The sequence below is a fragment of the Schistocerca gregaria genome, chromosome 3, assembly GCF_023897955.1.
Source record: "Schistocerca gregaria isolate iqSchGreg1 chromosome 3, iqSchGreg1.2, whole genome shotgun sequence".
NCBI classification, from domain to species: Eukaryota; Metazoa; Arthropoda; class Insecta; order Orthoptera; family Acrididae; genus Schistocerca; species Schistocerca gregaria.
In genome coordinates, this window is record NC_064922.1 from 170,900,352 (window position 1) to 170,916,730 (window position 16,379).

Genomic DNA, 16,379 nt, shown 5'->3' on the forward strand with positions numbered 1-16,379 from the left:
GTTTTAATCTGCCAGGAAGTTTCAGATCCATAAAAGGCATTTCAACGCTTCTGAAGCTGCCCCAGTTGACTGTCTGTGATATAACTGAAGTTGAAACGCGAACGAACAACCACAGATAAATCAAGACTTTGTGTACTGACGGACAGGGACCGTCGAGCACTGCGGAAGGTGACAGTAAAAAATCGCATGAAATCAAAGGAAGAAATCACTCATGAATTCCAAAATACTACCAGCAGCATGATGACTGCGTACGGAGTTATAAAGATTGCTACAATGAACGAGCAACGCCTCATAGGCCACACATATCTGGAACCAATGCTAAGTGACACTTCAGTCGATGCAAAGAATGACGCCACTCGATAGCGGGAGTACTGGAAACGAGTGATTTGCACTGATGAATGACACTGTACGTGTGCTGTGGCAATCCAATGGAAGGGTTTGGATTTTCCGAATGCCTGGAGAACGTTACTTGCCATTGTGAGACGATTATATTTCTATTGTCTATTGTCAAACCACCATTTATGGAAGATGTTTATATTTTATTAATAGGATTAAGTAGGAATAATTAATATTTGTCATGTTGGAAATAATTGTGGTAGCAGGGTATGTCTGCACCAAAGTATTGTTGGCGGGAGAGACCGCTCATTGATATGATTTTAAAAAGGGCGAGAGAGACCGCGTATGGATACATTTTAAGAAAATGGCGGGAAAGACCGCGCATTGATACTTTTTGTCGTAGTAGCAGGGATTGTCTGCACCAGAAAGCATTGTTGGCGGGAGAGACCGCACTTTAGCGTTCGTAGGAAGTCAGTAGTTAAGCGAGATGTGAAACGAGTCGGTAGCAGGTCTGAAACGAGAGGTTGAGAGGAGCGGTGTGCCTACCAGCCACCAGTTATGATTTACAAGAGTTTACAAACGGATGTACAGAGACATCAGCTAACTATTATCATAAGAGGAACTAATATTATTGAATTACTTTTTTTTAGAAACTCAAGACTACTGAAGGTATGTTTGCGCAATGCTAGTTGTGAGATTACTGTAAAAAAAAGTAAGTTCCATTTGAACGTTTGTAAAATCAGTTCGTTACCAATAGTAAATATTTGAAGCGTTTTCAGAATACAATTAATTTTTGCCAGTAATATTGCGTTACTGATTATAATCCATCCCATAAACCATCAATGTAAAACTTTGCAAAAATTTTATTGTTGTCAAGAAAAAGTGTAACTATGAATTACGTAACTTTAATCAAATTAATTAAAGACTAACGTCAGCTTTGCTATTAAAGATTAACGTCAGATTTGGTAATAAATACAGCCATTTATTATGACAGGCCACCAGCAGCTAATAGAGTATAGTAAAACAGAGTAAGTATATTCATGTCGCAGTTCGATAAAGCAGTCAGATGGCGATCCAGTAACAGTAAAAAAGGTAAGGAACAGTTTTGGGTTATTGCAGGTAACGACTGAGGGCCACGACGACGACACATTCTATGTTTCGTCGAAATAATCAGCAAATCACTTTCAATAAGCAAAATTTAAACCTGTATGCGAAGATTGCACTTATTATTATTGAGAAAAAGAATTAATTTCAAAGGTAAGATTTCATTTGTTATTATTAAACAAGAGATAGAAATACTAAGGGAAGGTTTCATAGGTTATTGTAGAAGGGAAGGTTGTGTAACAAAAGAGATATAGAGGAGACGGGAAGGTTTCACCATCATGTGAAGTACAGAGTATCGAGGTGTTTTTTGTGCTCACGATGTGGTCTACTTACTGCGCTTAAGAATGAAAAGAGTCGACTGGGGCACGCTTGTATGTGGCACCCGAATATGATAATGATATTACTGTAAACTAAAACGAAGTTACTATATTATAAGCGATGTACGTCTCTGATAGACAATATAATGCGGATCGCTGTCTGCGCACCATCGCAGAGCCAAAGATACTGCTTCTGGTCGAAGGTTGTAGTGGTAGAGTTAGAGAGCGCTTGGCGCACGGTAGTACGTAGCTGTCTGTGAGCGAAAGAGCAAGGAGCAGGCAGTTTTTGTGGTGGTGTCTGTGAAGCCACCAAGTGTTAGATTAATGTAGGAATTACGAGAACATGTAAGTAGAAGTCTTCATGCAAACAAGGTAAAGATGTTAAAAATTTATGACTCTCGTTTTGCCACCACGCTAGTGTAGATGAGTTGGCTGATAATTGTCAATTGTTGAGTATCCCCAGAATGAACTAAACTGATTTTGATGTAAAGGCTAGTTATATCTCTCACATTTCTAATGTTTCTAAGGATATGTAATATGATGATTTGTATTTATGTTTTTTAAGTGATGATAGATAATACTTGTATAAATCTCAATGTTTGTGAATCAGTTAGTAAAAAAGATGGAATTGTTCTGAGTAATGTAATTTCACTTGTTTGGTGTTTTGAAAAGCAAATCGTAACTTGCAATATACATTACTGGCCATTAAAATTGCTACACCAAGAAGAAATGCAGATGATAGACGGGTATTCATTGGACAAATATATTATACTAGAACTGACATGTGATTAAATTTTCACGCAATTTGGGTGCATAGATACTCAGTAATCAGTACCCAGAACAACCACATCTGGCCGTAATAACGGCCTTGATACGCCTGGGCATTGAGTCAAACAGAGCTTGGATGGCGTGTACAGGTACAACCGCCCATGCAGCTTCATCAAGAGTAGTGACTGGCGTATTGTGACGAGCCAGTTGCTCGGCCACCATTGTCCACATGTTTTCAGTTGGTGAGAGATCTGGAGAATGTGCTGGCCAGGGCAATAGTCGAACATTTTCTGTAACCAGAAAGGCCCGTACAGGACCTGCAACATGCGCTCGTGAATTATCCTGCTGAAATATATAGTTTCGCAGGGATCGAATGAAAGATAGAGCGACGGGTCGTAACACATCTGAAATGTAACGTCCACTGTTCAAAGTGCCGTCAATGCGAACAAGAGGTGATCGAGACGTGTAACCAATGGCACCCCATACCATTACGCCGGGTGATACGCCAGTATGGCAATGACGAATACACGCTACCAATGTGCGTTCACCGCGATGTCGCCAAACACGGTTGCGACCATCATAATGCTGTAAACAGAACCAGGATTCATCCGAAAAAGTGAAGTTCTGCCATTCGTGCACCCAGGTTCGTCGTTGAGTACACCATCGCAGGCCCTCGTATCTGTGATGCAGCGTCAAGGGTAACCGCAGCCATGGTCTCCGAGCTGATAGTCCATGCTGCTGCTAACGTCGTCAAACTTTCCGTGCAGATGTTTGTTGTCTTGCAGACGTCCCCATCTGTTGACTCATGGGTCGAGACGTGGCTGCAAGATTCATTACACCCATGTGGATAAGATGCCTGTCATCTCGAGTGCTAGTGATACGAGGCCGTTAGGATCCAGCACGGCGTTTCGTGTTACCCTGTTGAACTCACCGATTCCGTATTCTGCTAACAGTCATTGGATCTCGACCAACGCGAGCAGCAGTGTCGCCATACGATAAATCGCAATCGCGATAGGCTACAATCCGACCTTTATCAAAGTCGGAATCGTGATAGTACGCATTTCTCCTCCTTACACGAGGCATCACAACAACGTTTCACCAGGTAACGCCGGTGAACTGCCGTTTGTGTATGAGAAATCGGTTGGAAACTTTCCTTGTGTCAGCACGTTGTAGGTGCCGCCACCGGCGCCAACCTTGTGAGAATGCTCTGAAAAGCTAATCATTTGCATATCACAGTGTAAGTAGACTTTTTAGGTTCTTATATTGGTAACGCCGCCGCCACATAGCTTTCTGTATGAAAATCACTGGCTGTGCTCTGTGCAGTCTGTGGCTGGTTGGCAATGTTGTTGGAATATTCGCTATTGTAGTGTTGGGCAGCTGGATGTTAACAGCGCGTAGCGTTGCGCAGTTGGAGGTGAGCCGCCAGCAGTGATGGATGTGGGGAGAGAGATGGCGGAGTTTTGTAATTTGTAAGACTGGATGTCATGAACTGGTATATATATTATGACTATTAAGGTAAATACATTGTTTGTTCTCTATCAAAATCTTTCATTTGCTAACTATGCCTGTCAGTAGTTAGTGCCTTCAGTAGTTTGAATCCTTTATTTAGCTGGCAGTAGTGGCGCTCGCTGTATTGCAGTAGTTCGAGTAACCAAGATTTTTGTAAGGTAAGCGATTTGTGAAACGTATACGTTAATGTTAGTCAGGGCCATTTTTCTGTAGAGATTTTTGAAAGTCAGATTGCGTTGCGCCAAAAATATTGTGTCAGTTTAAGCATAGTTATGTATAATTTTTCTAAGGGGACGTTTTAACAGCATCTTCTTCCTGTCGGTTAAATTTCGTGTCTGTAGCACGTGATCTTCGTGGTGTAGCAATTTTAATGGCCAGTAGTGTAATTTCACTAAAAAGCTCAATAATTCACCACGATCAGTACCGCCTCCCTGTCCAGGTCGTATGTTTTCCAAAGACGTTGGATTTTTCTTAAATGTTTTCATTTATCAGACAAAAGAATTTCATGTGCATTTCAAAGTATTACGGCCAGTATTACACACTGCTGAGCCTGTAGCTACCATATTTACATTTTTGCATGGGGGACCAAATATATCGCATTCCACCTTTGCTACTTAAGAGGTAAGTCAGTTTAATTTATTGTTATGCACACAGGTACCAAAGTTATCAGTTTTGAATAGGGCTAGAGGATTCAGTACCTAACGGGCTGAATATATTTTGCAGTGACTGTATTTCTGTATTGATACTGGGAGTTACATTGACCAATCGATTCGTATAAAGTCTTTGGTAACAATAACACAAAACAAACACACCACTTACAGTTACAACACGCTACGCGGAAACTCCAGTGTTGTATCAGTTCCTCATTTCAGGCACTCATTCACAGAAACATTATTTTTAAAGAACGTTACAAGAAGTTTCTCAATTTGGAAAGATATGAACACTTGATTACTGCACGGTGTACTGCGTAGAGCAGAAGAACAGTTCTGAGACGATAACTGCACCCAGTCATAAAGCAGCATTTGTGAGCCAATGGTTCATGGACAATAACATTCCTGAAAAGCACTTTTCTGTCCAGAGTCCAGATATGGACCCAATTGGAATGAATTTGAACGTCGACTTAGCTCCAGACCCCAGCCCGTCCACAATTCGTGGTCTAATGGCTAGCATTGCTGCCGCTGGGGTCCAGGTTCGGTTCCCAACGGCGTCGGGGTTTTTCTCTGCCCATAGACTGGGTGTTTGTGTTGTCTTCATCATTTCATCATCATTCGGGAAAGTGGCGAGACTGGACAGTGAAACGATTGGGAATTTGTATGGGCGCTGATAACCACACAGTTGTGCGCCCCACAATCCAAATATTATCATCATCATCATCAGATCCCAACCTCCAACTTCACCATCTTCTCTGGTTTCAGCTCTTGAGGAAGAATGTGATATCTTTCTCCCACAGATATTCAGACATCTTATTGACAGTGCCCTCAGCAGGGTTCAAGTCATCGTAAAGGCAAATGGTGGGCACACCCCATGCTAATGTCCACTAGTACGAATCCAGATAATTTTGATCAGATGCAGTTCGTCTCACGGAATGATCACAATCGCAAAATCAAAGAAGTTCTAAATCATACGGAAGTTTACCCGCGCATTCGTCTTGAATGTGAAGGTGGCAAAAAGACAGTAATAACAAGTTCATACACCATAAAATGGCTTGAGGTGAAGAGATGCAGTTTTAGTTAGACGAGGTGTTCAAAAAAAGACATCGAATACCTTGAAGGATGGCAGTATTCATCGAAATAAGAAAAATAAGATAAATTAAAGTGGGTCCAGAAACGCATACTTTACGAGACAAACTCGTGTTTATAGGAAGGGATGCGCGACACTTGTGCGAATATTAGCACAGTCGTCACATTGACGCTCCGTGAGATGTGTCGGCAGGTTATTATGATGCCTTACTCACAGTACCCTACCTACCATCAGTCAGTAGCGCGGTTGGACTCGTGTTGTGGTCTCCATTACTTTTCGTCATGTTTGTGTGCCCTTATTGTGCAGTACTTTCAACTGCTCCAGACCCCAGCCCGTCCACAACTCGTGGTCTAATGGCTAGCGTTGCTGCCTCTGGGGTCCAGGTTCGGTTCCCAACGGCGTCGGGGTTTTTCTCTGCCCATAGACTGAGTGTTTGTGTTGTCTTCATCATTTCATCATCATTTGGGAAAGTGGCGAGACTGGACAGTGAAACGATTGGGAATTTGTATGGGCGCTGATAACCACACAGTTGAGCGCCCCACAATCCAAATATTATCATCATCATCATCAGACCCCAACCTCCAACTTCACCATCTTCTCTGGTTTCAGCTCTTGAGGTACGTATCATGGTGTTTTAGCTCCATCCAAACGCGGATTCACTTACGTGTTTACTGTTATTGCTCTGTTTGTACGTACAATGGTGTAGTACATTCACATTTTCTCTGTTCCACCACTTGTTAGCAATGGAAGCATACCTGTCGACAAGTGAATCGGTGGATATATTCTGCTATGGCATACCAAATGGACATAGCCTCCGAGCCCGTGCTGTCTACATTGAAAAATGTCCACAGCGCAGTGTGTCCTCTGGTAAGCTGTTCGGCAGATTTTTCCGGTGTCTGAGGGACACAGGTACCCTTGCTCCTCGGACGGCTGATAGTGGAAGGCCCTGTACAGTTCGCACGCCTGACATCAAGGAGAGTGTGCTGTATTGGGTGGAAGAAACCCTGGGACCACTGTGCGACGAATAGCAGCACCAGAAGAGGTATCTTAGTCTCTTATCTGGGGGCTGGAGGGGAGGGGAAGGAGGGGGGGGAATTCATGTGTGGTGTCACCGCCAGACACCACACTTGCTAGGTGGTAGCCTTTAAATCGGCCTCGCTCCGGTAGTATACGTCGGACCCGCGTGTCGCCACTATCAAGTGATTGCAGACCGAGCGCCGCCACACGGCAGGTCTAGAGAGACTTCCTAGCACTCGCCCCAATTGTACAGCCGACTTTGCTAGCGATGGTTCACTGACTTCTACGCTCTCATTTGCAGAGACGATAGTTAGCATAGCCTTCAGCTACGTTATTTGCTACGACCTAGCAAGGCGCCAGTATCCGTACTATTGATATTGTGAATCATGTACCATAAAGAGCGACGTTCTCCATTAATGGATTAAAGTTAAGTATTCCACCAGCTACGTCCGTTTTTCTCAATTATAATTCCCTTGCCTTGTTCCAGACCTCACGCCAGCCTGCGTGAGCTAAAACGTGTGCATTTCGGCCTCCTTTACTAACACGGTGGGCTCTCCTGCCAACCACAACAACATGAACAATTGCTGTACCCGTGTCATCTAAGCAAGTTCAGGGACCATAAAATCCACAGGATCATCATGGCGGTTCTGTCAATGGCTGTTGCAGTAATGTGCCGCAGATCAACTGATCACATCCAAGATTTTGTTTAGTGATGAAGCAGGATTCACAAGAGATGGTGTTGTGAATTTCCATAACCAGCATGTATGCTCAGATGTAAATCCTCAAGCAATTCAGGAAAGAGGACATCGACACCGATTCTCAATCAATGTAAGGGCAGGAGTACTTGGCGATAGATTAGTACGGCCATACATGCTACCACAAAGGTTTACTGGGGCCCGTTATCCAGACTTTTTTAAAGTATTGCCTACCTTGCTGGGGGCAACGGCCTTGCTGCAGTGGATACGCCGGTTCCCGTGAGATCACCGAAGTTAAGCGCTGTCGGGTGTGGCCGGCACTTGGATGGGTGACCATCCAGGCCACCATGCGCTGTTGCCATTTTTCGGGGTGCAGTCAGCCTCGTGATGCCTAATTGAGGAGCTACTCGGCCGAATAGTAGCGGCTCCGGTCGAAGAAAACCGTCGTAACGACCGGGAGAGTAGTGTGCTGACCATACGCCCCTCCTATCCCCATCCTGAAATGAGGATGACACGGCGGCCGGATGGTCCCGATGGGCCACTTGTCGCCTGAAGACGGAGTGCTACCTTGCTGGAGGCTGTGCCAACGAATACAAATGTGGGTCATGCATGATGGCGCACCAGCACACTTTCTTCACAATGTGTGCGAACATCTGACAGTTCAGGACTGCTGGATTGGTTGGGGGAGGAGGGAGAGGGGAAGGCACACCTTGGCCTGCTAGTTCCACAGACCTCAATCCCATAGTCTTTTTGTTGTGGGGACACTTGAAGGATTTGGCCTATGCCACGCCAATCAATGATGAGCGAACACTTCAGGGTCGCGACTTCAATGCATGTCAACAGGTACAACAACCGGGTATACTTTAAAGGGTGCTTCACATTGGACGCCTCCTGTAAACACGTGTTTATTGTAGAAAGTATGCATTTCCAGAGCCATGTTTATTAGACTTCTTTTTCTTTTTTCGATGAGTGCTATCACCTCTCAAAGGATTCGACACTTCCAGAATGAGATTTTCACTCTGCAGCGGAGTGTGCGCTGGTTTGAAACTTCCTGGCAGTGAGTCGTGCTTCGGTAGCTCAGGTGGTAGAGCACTTGCCCGCGAAAGGCAAAGGTCCCGAGTTCGAGTCTCGGTCGGGCACACAGTTTTGTTCTGCCAGGAAGTTTCAGATCAGCGCACACTCCGCTGCAGAGTGAAAATCTCATTCTGGAAACATCCCTCAGGCTGTGGCTAAGCCATGTCTACGCAGTATCCTTTCTTTCAGGAGTGCTAGTTCTGCAAGGTTCGCAGGAGAGTTTCTGTAAAGTTTGGAAGGTAGGAGACGAGATACTGGCAGAAGTAAAGCTGTGAGGACCGGGCGTGAGTTGTCCTTCGGTAGCTCAGATGGTAGAGAACTTGCCTGCGAATGGCATAGGTCCCGAGTTCGAGTCTCGGTCGGCCACACAGTTTTAATCTGCCAGGAAGTTTGATTCGACACTTTTTTGAACACTCCGTAGATGCAGATGTACGCAAACGCGCATTTGTCTGGTGACCGTTCGTGCAGTTGTTAAGAGACATCGACAACCATACTAAGTAACAAACATAGTAAGTAACACAGCAGCAGACTTCGACAGCGCAGCACTATCTTCATAGGTTGTGACGCACGCGGTACACTTTAAGCACCGGTTCGGTTTCCGATTAGATTACGTGCTGCCTGTCTTCGTTACTGACCATCCTTTATGTTTGGTGGGAGGAGACAGAGGAGAAACGGGGGAGGGGTTGATTTGTTCGACTGGCCACCTACCGCCGCCAGTTTCGGCATTTCAGTTGCCTTCCGTCGAATCACCGATTCAGCAGCACACCTCTCTATAGTAAGTTGTCGCCTCTTCGTAATATTTGTTTTGAAACAAGTAAGCTCATGCGTCTCCTAAATGTTTAGTTTACATATTTACACACAGTGGTCTCAAATCCTGAAAAGGTAGTCAAAGACTGAATTTTCAAGTTCTGAATAAGTTTGTAAATGTGGCTATATTTGATGTTCATGTTTATAACTCGTAAATAAAAGACTGAAAAAGAAAACGGTGGCTGCAAAGTAGCCAAGAAATTCACTTCAATTTTTTTTTCTCATCTACTGCGTAACCGACGTTAAGGTAGGTAACGTCACGTTGGAAGTCATATGGCCTATGATTGTAGTAAAAGCTACACGGCGTCTTGAATATGATGGGAAAATTCCCTATAATTACCATGAAATTCAATGCCTATCGGTTTTGAGATACCAACGAATGGCAAAATCTAAGTTTTAAACTCTGCCCAGATCATTACATTAAGAAATAAAAGTATCCTAAGCAAACAAATTTTGATGTCGTTCTTCCACAAACCGTGAGCAATATTGCAATCATGGATTTTTAAGATGTGTACCCGAGCTTTCAACAAGTATCATTAACCTTAGTAATCATACAAATTGTAATCGTAAAGATATCTGCTGTCAAATTGTGAAGGTCATGAATGTGTGCCTTCTTTAACAGCTTCCAGTTATGCATGTGTGTTCTTTTTAACATTTATTTGGTCGTATAGAGACCCTAAGGAGTAAGATTACGTAACCGCGTTCGCTGCTTAATTTTATTTCTCTTTCGCCAGTATTCTTTCGTTCTTTGACCCACTCTCTCTCGCTCCTTTTGATCTGAAACTTTCTCTGTACCTTGCACTTTCTTTACTACTCTCATACTTCCTTAGATGGTGCTGTTCTTCTTTCAGTTACGGAAACTACTGGTAATATCTTATTTGCAACCCTTTGTAGTTTCACTGTTCTAAAATGTCCAGAGAAAACTGGCTTCCTTTTCTTTATTGTGGTCTAAATATTTCGTAAATTTCAGAGGAGTCTTTGTTTGAGCTCAGCAGACTCATCTGCTGTTACATTTTTTAGCCCCAGGGTCTTCCTTTTGTCCAACATTTCTGAGAGCACTTTTCTATCAATCGTCTCTGCTGCGTATAAACATTCTTCTTACACTATGGCACCGTGCTGTCTGAATTTCAAGTTGCAAAATAGGAAATTAGATTTGAAAGAATTCTGGCATAGCTTGAATGATGTCTACATATATCTAGCTCTTTCTTAGATTACTGCTTGCTCAGTGATGTTCGGAATGTGAACCCCACCTACGCACTTGATCTGTTGCATTCTTTTGGTACCACCATACATTGTCTTCAGTAAAAAAATGGTTCAAATGGCTCTGAGAACTATGGGACTTAACATCTATGGTCATCAGTCCCCTAGAACTTAGAACTACTTAAACCTAACTAACCTAAGGACATCACACAACACCCAGTCATCACGAGGCAGAGAAAATCCCTGACCCCGCCGGGACTCGAACCCGGGAACCCGGTGTCTTCAATATCCAGATTGGATCTTCTGCGTCTTTTCTCATGTATGCTTTATTTTCAGAAGAAATATGAATCCCTATCTTCTATAATGTTGCTTCAACGAATTTCGTTTATTTGCTTGCAATGCCCATGTTTTGCGCAAAAAATTTTAGATAAGAGGAATTCGAATTTAACCTCAGTTTTTCGAATTTAAACTCAGTTTTTTGATAGCCTAAATGATTCCGTTTCGGATATGGTGGCAACTCATCTCCCTTTACCAGTCCCGCACTGGCTTCTCCGAGTTTATTGTTCTTATTATTCCAATTATTATTATTACTATTCTCGTCAGTTTTAGAATTTCCTGGTTTCATGTTACACTACGGCGTGCTGAAAAGTAATACCTCTGAATTTTTTATTTGAAAACACTTAAAGCTTTTTAAATGAAACAAATTTTATTAATATGCTGCATCTTTATTCTTCATGTCTTCATATTTATTTCTCAACGCAGTAAACCTGACGGCAAACACTTTTCTGTTTGTTGTTTATCGAGTATCGCCGAAGGCCAAAATCATCGCTGTTTATTATTAAGAGGAAACCTCGCTTGTGGATTCGGTGGCCAGCTGCGTGTACCATAAACTAGATGTGATGAGCTGTCAACGTCACCTTTCTTCTTCACAAAGGATGAGGCCCCTCCACGCCCACACCAACGTGGTGACCAAACCAAAAGTTCAACTGTCACCTCCGTAAACATGTTAGTTTTTTGAATCAGGCGTCACAGGATGCGGGCTGTGATGTTGTCCATGCGTCTGGGTAAGATTACTCATTAACATGGTCCATCAGGAGATAGAAGTGGTCGAAAACGATTGAAGGGTAGCGGTTGGAAGGGCAGAGGAAAAAAAAGTGCCAAGGCAAGAGCCAATGGAAAAAAACCTCTGCGATAGTAGGACGGGTAGTAAGGGCAGTAGCGGCTTGCTATCTGCGACAGTGCATGCAAGGTGTGGTTGTGTTAGTTCGAGGTATCGTGCATCGTTACCTTTGTCGTTGTTGGAGCTTGTTGCGGCGCTTGCTGCGGTTGCTGCGTCCCTGCAACAGTTCAAGGTCGTTGTAGATTAGTGGGCGATCGGTCATAGACCGGCTCACAGACGGTGTAGGGGGTGTGTGTAGCTGGTTTGCGTGCTGTATACAGTACGGTTTCCCTGCGGTTGCCTGATTTTCGGCTGGTTGCGCATCTGGGTTCCCAGTAATAACTGTGTTGCAGGGGCTCGCCAGTACTGTCGTGTTAGCGTTCTATGGACCATAGATGTTTAGCTCCTAGCCAGTAATGTCTTTGGTCTATGTCAATGTCACCACACGACCTCGCGTTAATGTTGGCAGTACAGTCCTACAGAAGCGTTCATAGCCCTGAAGTGTGCGAGCAGATACGTATCACGGAACTCATTAGACACATCCTCTTTCACGATTAAGGACTAACTTAACATACACTCCTGGAAATGGAAAAAAGAACTCAATGACACCGGTGTGTCAGACCCACCATACTTGCTCCGGACACTGCGAGAGGGCTGTACAAGCAATGATCACACGCACAGCACAGCGGACACACCAGGAACCGCGGTGTTGGCCGTCGAATGGCGCTAGCTGCGCAGCATTTGTACGCCGCCGCCGTCAGTGTCAGCCAGTTTGCCGTGGTATACGGAGTTCTATCGCAGTCTTGAACACGGGTAGCATGCCGCGACAGCGTGGATGTGAACCGTATGTGCAGTTGACGGACTTTGAGCGAGGGCGTATAGTGGGCATGCAAGAGGCCGGGTGGACGTACCGCCGAATTGCTCAACACGTGGGGCGTGAGGTCTCCACAGTACATCGACGTTGTCACCAGTGGTCGGCGAAAAGTGCACGTGCCCGTCGACCTGGGACCGGACCGCAGCGACGCACGGATGCAAGCCAAGACCGTAGGATCCTACGCAGTGCCGTAGGGGACCGCACCGCCACTTCCCAGCAAATTAGGGACACTGTTGCTCCTGGGGTATCGGCGAGGACCATTCGCAACCGTCTCCATGAAGCTGGGCTACGGTCCCGCACACCGTTAGGCAGTCTTCCGCTCACGCCCCAACATCGTGCAGCCCGCCTCCAGTGGTGTCGCGACAGGCGTGAATGGAGGCGACGAATGGAGACGTGTCGTCTTCAGCGATGAGAGTCGCTTCTGCCTTGGTGCCAGTGATGGTCGTATGCGTGTTTGGCGCCGTGCAGGTGAGCGCCACAATCAGGACTGCATACGACCGAGGCACACAGGGCCAACACCCGGCATCATGGTGTGGGGAGCGATCTCCTACACTGGCCATACACCTCTGGTGATCGTCGAGGGGACACTGAATAGTGCACGGTACATCCAAACCGTCATCGAACCCATCGTGCTACCATTCCTAGACCGGCAAGGCAACTTGCTGTTCCAACAGGACAATGCACGTCCGCATGTATCCGGTGCCACCCAACGTGCTCTAGAAGGTGTAAGTCAACTACCCTGGCCAGCAAGATCTCCGGATCTGTTCCCCATTGAGCATGTTTGGGACTGGATGAAGCGTCGTCTCACGCGGTCTGCACGTCCAGCACGAACGCTGGTCCAACTGAGGCGCCAGGTGGAAATGGCATGGCAAGCCGTTTCACAGGACTACATCCAGCATGTCTACGATCGTCTCCATGGGAGAATAGCAGCCTGCATTGCTGCGAAATGTGGATATACACTGTACTGTGCCGACATTGTGCATGCTCTGTTGCCTGTGTCTATGTGCCCGTGGTTCTGTCAGTGTGATCATGTGATGTATCTGACCCCAGGAATGTGTCAATAAAGTTTCCCCTTCCTGGGACAATGAATTCACGGAGTTCTTATTTCAATTTCCAGGAGTGTATTCTGATAGTCATGGTGTGTGTTGTTGTTGTGGTTTCAAGAGGAGACCACATGGCTGTCGGACTTTTTGCAATTTTTTATATTTATGATACGTGAAGTTCAAAACGCAAATATCAGTCGTTCTGAGCAGTCATATGCAACTCTCAAAAACTCTCGAGAGTGTCAACTTCGGAGTTTTCCGAGCGTCTTTAATATAGTAATTTGAAACAGATTTTTTTACCATGTGGTATGTTTCTATGGTATGGCGCTCGCATGGCATGTTCGTGGCACTGGTTCGATACCTGGCCAGTGATAATTTTTAAATAGGTGTGCATGTTCCACTCGCTTTTCCTTTAAGTGTAAAACACGTAAAGATGGGAAAAAATCAGTAGTGTTCGAGACTGGTAATTGCTAGATCGCTTGTTCGAGTCTCGTTTGCGCCATTACTTTCTTCGTCCTTTTTCCGTGCAGTTTGAATACCTACACCATTTAGCTATTAAATTTGCTTTTTTCGATCTTTTTTCACTCTGTTTGAATGTTGTTGTTGTTGTCTTCAGTCCTGAGACTGGTTTGATGCAGCTCTCCATGCTACTCTATCCTGTGCAAGCTGCTTCATCTCCCAGTACCTACTGCAACCTACATCCTTCTGAATCTGCTTAGTGTACTCATCTCTCGGTCTCCCTCTACGATTTTTACCCTCCACGCTGCCCTCCAATGCTAAATTTGTGTTCCCTTGATGCCTCAAAACATGTCCTACCAACCGATCCCTTCTTCTAGTCAAGTTGTGCCACAAACTTCTCTTCTCCCCAATCCTATTCAATACCTCCTCATTAGTTACGTGATCTATCCACCTTATCTTCAGTATTCTTCTGTAGCACCACATTTCGAAAGCTTCTATTCTCTTCTTGTCCAAACTAGTTATCGTCCATGTTTCACTTCCATACATGGCTACACTCCAAACAAATACTTTCAGAAACGACTTCCTGATACATAAATCAATATTCGATGTTAACAAATTTCTCTTCTTCAGAAACGCTTTCCTTGCCATTGCCAGTCTACATTTTATATCCTCTCTACTTCGACCATCATCAGTTATTTTACTTCCTAAATAGCAAAACTCCTTTACTACTTTAAGTGTCTCATTTCCTAATCTAATTCCCTCAGCATCACCCGATTTAATTTGACTACATTCCATTATCCTCGTTTTGCTTTTGTTGATGTTCATCTTATATCCTCTTTTCAAGACACTGTCCATTCCGTTCAACTGCTCTTCCAAGTCCTTTGCCGTCTCTGACAGAATTACGATGTCATCGGCGAACCTCAAAGTTTTTACTTCGTCTCCATGAATTTTAATACCTACTCCAAATTTTTCTTTTATTTCCTTTACTGCTTGCTCAATATACAGATTGAATAACATCGGGGAGAGGCTACAACCCTGTCTCACTCCTTTCCCAACCACTGCTTCCCTTTCATGCCCCTCGACTCTTATTACTGCCATCTGGTTTCTGTACAAATTATAAATAGCCTTTCGCTCCCTGTATTTTACCCCTGCCACCTTTAGAATTTGAAAAAGAGTATTCCAGTCAACATTGTCAAAAGCTTTCTCTAAGTCTACAAATGCTAGAAACGTAGGTTTGCCTTTTCTTAATCTTTCTTCTAAGATAAGTCGTAAGGTCAGTATTGCCTCACGTGTTCCAACATTTCGACGGAATCCAAACTGATCCTCCCCGAGGTCTGCATCTACCAGTTTTTCCATTCGTCTGTAAAGAATTCGCGTTAGTATTTTGCAGCCGTGGCTTATTAAACTGATAGTTCGGTAATTTTCACATCTGTCAGCACCTGCTTTCTTTGGGATTGGAATTATTATATTCTTCTTGAAGTCTGAGGGTATTTCGCCTGTCTCATACATCTTGCTCACCAGCTGGTAGAGTTTTGTCATGACTGGCTCTCCCAAGGCCGTCAGTAGTTCTAATGGAATGTTGTCTACTCCGGCGGCCTTGTTTCGACTCAGGTCTTTCAGTGCTCTGTCAAACTCTTCACGCAGTATCGTATCTCCCATTTCGTCTTCATCTACATCCTCTTCTATTTCCATAATATTGTCCTCAAGTACATCGCCCTTGTATAAACCTTCTATATACTCCTTCCACCTTTCTGCCTTCCCTTCTTTGCTTAGAACTGGGTTGCCATCTGAGCTCTTGATATTCATACTCGTGGTTCTCTTCTCTCCAAAGGTCTCTTTAATTTTCCTGTAGGCAGTATCTATCTTACCCCTAGTGAGATAAGCTTCTACATCCTTACATTTGTCCTCTAGCCATCCCTGTTTAGCCATTTTGTACTTCCTGTCGATCTCATTTTTGAGACGTTTGTATTCCTTTTTGCCTGCTTCATTTACTGCATTTTTATATTTTCTCCTTTCATCAATTAGATTCAATATTTCTTCTGTTACCCAAGGATTTCTAGCAGCCCTCGTCTTTGTACCTACTTTATCCTCTGCTGCCTTCACTACTACATCCCTCAGAGCTCCCCATTCTTCTTCTACTGTTTTTCTTTCCTCCATTCCTGTCAATTGTTCCCTTATGCTCTCCCTGAAACTCTCTACAACCTCTGGTTCTTTCAGTTTATCCAGGTCCCATCTCCTTAATTTCCCACATTTTTGCAGTTTCTTCAGTTTTAATCT

General features: G+C 44.3%; 1 protein-coding gene and 1 pseudogene across 1 annotated transcript in view; both read left to right on the forward strand.

The window, feature by feature from the left end:
• Nucleotides 1-7,729: 7,729 nt before the first annotated feature.
• On the forward strand, nucleotides 7,730-7,847 carry LOC126357304 (5S ribosomal RNA; annotated as a pseudogene).
• A 1,391-nt stretch (nucleotides 7,848-9,238) lies between these two features.
• The window catches only part of LOC126354462 (15-hydroxyprostaglandin dehydrogenase [NAD(+)]-like), a 77,055-nt gene continuing 69,914 nt past the window's right edge, over nucleotides 9,239-16,379 (forward strand). Inside the window, exon 1 of the mRNA XM_050004160.1 lies at nucleotides 9,239-9,335. The gene's annotated coding sequence lies outside the window, so the exon portion shown is untranslated. The remainder of the gene's footprint in view (nucleotides 9,336-16,379) is intronic.